This window comes from Nannospalax galili, unplaced genomic scaffold (genome assembly GCF_000622305.1).
Source record: "Nannospalax galili isolate Female #2095 unplaced genomic scaffold, S.galili_v1.0 scaffold1282, whole genome shotgun sequence".
NCBI lineage: Eukaryota > Metazoa > Chordata > Mammalia > Rodentia > Spalacidae > Nannospalax > Nannospalax galili.
Genome location: NW_008348795.1, coordinates 2,866,278 through 2,869,975, shown reverse-complemented (window position 1 = coordinate 2,869,975; position 3,698 = coordinate 2,866,278).

The following is a 3,698-nucleotide window of genomic DNA, read 5'->3' as shown; positions in this document are numbered from 1 at the left end:
AAAAATTAAAAATTTAAGTAGAAAACAAATATTCTGTTAATTATAATATTGAAATATTGATTTTTATTTCTTCATGGTCTCTATTTTATCATCAGTGACTTATAATACTTAGTCAACAAAAATTAGACTGGTAGTGCTCATGCTCTGTAGTATAGAGAAGTTAGGATGCACAGTTTTTAAAAGTTAAAAAATGGAAAACTGAAAGCAAAAAATTTAAGTAGAAAACAAATATTCTGTTAATTATAATATTGAAATATTGATTTTTATTTCTTCATGGTCTCTATTTTATCATCAGTGACTTATAATACTTAGTCAACAAAAATTAGACTGGTAGTGCTCATGCTCTGTAGTATAGAGAAGTTAGGATGCACAGTTTTTAAAAGTTAAAAAATGGAAAACTGAAAGCATTAAGTACTTGACTATCTAGGTAGAAATCACTGAATTCTTAGAGTCAACAGAATCCTTATAGAATCCATTCAAATGCACACAGGAACTCATAAACACTTTTCTTCCATTTCGCTCCTTCTTCTTTCCTTATTTTTTGTGCTGGTAACTGCACTTAGGGCCTTGTGTGTAATCTGCAAGCACTGTACACTCAGCTATATTCCCAGACTCCACATTTCTTCTTAAGTTGAAAGTTAAGCAGTGCATATTTAGTGTAGCTGAAGATGGCCAATTAATATTTCATTCATTTGGAAGAAGCTCTCCAGGGATATAGCATGACATAGTCAGGAGCTGCTGGGTTTAGTAATTATTGTTGCTATTCTTTATGGCCATCTTTTTCATAAGTAATGAATTTTTTCAATGACCCAAACATACCTGTTGAATTGCTTGGACAGATAGGAAGTTAAATGTCACTGAAGTATAGGAACTGCACAGCTAGACAGTCACAAAATTGATTTGCGCTCACATCCAGTGTTCCCTGAATTGCTGCTACACCAGTTGCTTGTGGTGTGTTGTTCCATGAAGGGAGAGCATTGGAGTCATCCAGCAGCTTCTTAAGTTTTCACTCTAAATGGAGTGGTATTCAGCCCTCTGCATTTATAAAAAATACTTTCTAAGTGATTTTAATAGATATTCCATTCCCTAAAATTCTGTTTTATCAAGTAATAACCATTTGTTTAAATCCATTCTCTTCCCCTGAAGGAATATTCTAACAATGGAATCTAGTCTAGTATAATATCACTCAATATGTTGTATCATTTAATAGGCAATTGCTTTTCAACAGAAATGAATTTTTATTCTTCATTCTTTATCTTATGTAGTTTTTTTAAAATTACTGTCATCTTCAAGATATCTCAATATTTTTGGAACAGTTATACTGTCACAACTCTAACCACACTTTTCAAATTGAAAATTAACTCATAATGTGTAGACAAAATAAAACCCTAGAAATGCAATTTTCTTTGAAAACAGGTATACTAATTTCTGAATGCTGTTATAACAAAGATCATAACTAATTGGTTTAAAGAAACACATATTTATTGTCTTATCATCCTGGAATTTTGAAGTTAAAAGTTCAAATGCCAGCAGGTCTGTAGTCCGCTGGAGGGGCTCGGGGAGACCCCTGCCATTTACATTTCTGTCTCTGAAGCTGACCTGCATTTGTTCAGTACCAACCTTTCCTCACATTCTCCGACGCACATGCTTTTCCCCTAAACATCTCATATGCCCTACTACTAATTACATATTCCTAATTCTCTTAAATTAGAAGTGTGGTCAATCCAGGTTCATCTTGTACATACCATGTCCGTAGTCTAGCAATTAATAGCAATCAAGAAATAATTAATTAAAATCTTTAGGAGATCCACACATTGTAGGCACTCAGGCTACACAGAAGTGAAATACTTAATTATATAGGTGCTTCCCCAACTCTTGGACAGAAGCACTATGTTATATACTACACTGTGCTGTAATGATTTGTCCGTCAACTTCATTGACCTCTCAGTGATTATAAGGGAAAATCTCATTTCCTTTGATGGTTTTTCAGTCTCTGAACACATCTCAGAACATGAGCACTAATAAATACTCAATGAAATTTATCTGATTATCAGCGTAATATACACTAGAAACTGTCTATGGAAGCATGTAGAATTTTGAGTAGGGGAAATTTTATATTTAGTGTTGGGCTTATTTGCAGGATTTTTTGTGTTCAGGTTTGTAGATTTTTTTATTTCTTTAGAATATGGAACTTATTAAAATCTGCTAGGTATTTGAAGATCAATAATGTGCATAATACATAGTATTCAAATGCAGGTGACAGAAAATAACACAGAAGGGAAAAACAGTGAAGGAAAAAAGAAATAATGTGTGCTGGACAGTGGAATTCTAAATATGAATCTTATGACTTTTAGTATTTACACTTTATGCTGTGATGTCTGAAAGAATGCTAGATTATATGAAGATAAGATGTAAATTTTAAGTCTTAAATTTATATTATTGTAAACAATAATCAAGAAAAGCATCATTATTATTTATCATTATGAATTCTCTTGAAACATACCCCACATTCATAAATTTTAGATTCATCAGTTTGAACATTAAAATCCTAAAGACTCAGTGTAGAAAGAGTCTGAAAGAAAAATGAGGAACAACAAATCTGTGGTACTTTTCCAAAATTACACTAATGGGAAAAGAAAATATTTTCTACCATTAATTTTTGTAACGATTTTGCTATCTTTCCTCGGATGATTTGATGGCATAAAAAGATTTAAGACAACGCTTTTATTGGTCTTTGTAGACCATTGTTCTCATAACTGGTTAGTAGTGCTGGCATCACAAGTTGAAAATTGTACACCTCAGCTGCTGTCCTCCCCGTGACTATAAGGAAGTCCCAGTAGTTCTATAATTGCATCAACTTAGAAGGAACTTGGAATTACAGTTGACAATATAAAGCCAGCAAACTGCAGTATCAGGGACATGATAACTTAAGACTTCTTGCCATCAGTGTCAAAGCGTGATTTTATTAGCCAATAATATCCCTAAATTTTTTCAAATTTTAAACATTTACATCATATGGGAAGTTTTATAGTTCTAGTTGACATTTTAAATTTAGGTTTCTTTGCTATCCACCAGTAGCTAGCTACATGAATCAGAAAGCACTGATGGCTTTATCAGCATCCATTCATGGTATAATTTTATAATTTATAAAATACCAACTCAAAATGATAAATAAGTATTAAAATGCCCATGTTATAGATTCTGATTCTGTTTGTATATTTATTTTCATTTTGAAGAAAACATTTTTATATTCTAAAGCATGATTTCAAAAGTTTCCTGCAAGTTATCAAGTAAGCAATTATAATTCAAATAACAACTAAACAAGACTACACAAATGCCCTGGAAAGGAAAATTATGATACAACATATTAGATGAACATCCTACAAATTGTTTGCTTGTATTCAAAATGATTAACTAAAGCTTGGAACATCAGGAAAACAAATTGTCTAATTTGCAAATCAACTGCTTTGCAACCTTCAGAGTTATCAAGGAGACTGGCAAAACTTCAAAATAAGACTAAAGAGCTACAAATTTGAGGGAGTTTACTAGGCATGCCTAAAATAGTTTTAATGGGCATAGTGGCACAGGCCTGTAATCCCAGAACCCAGGAAGCAGAGCCAGGTAGATGAATGTGAGATCTAGGTCATCCTGGCATGGTTTATGTAACTGGAGCCTCATAGGGAGGTCCTATCTCAAAA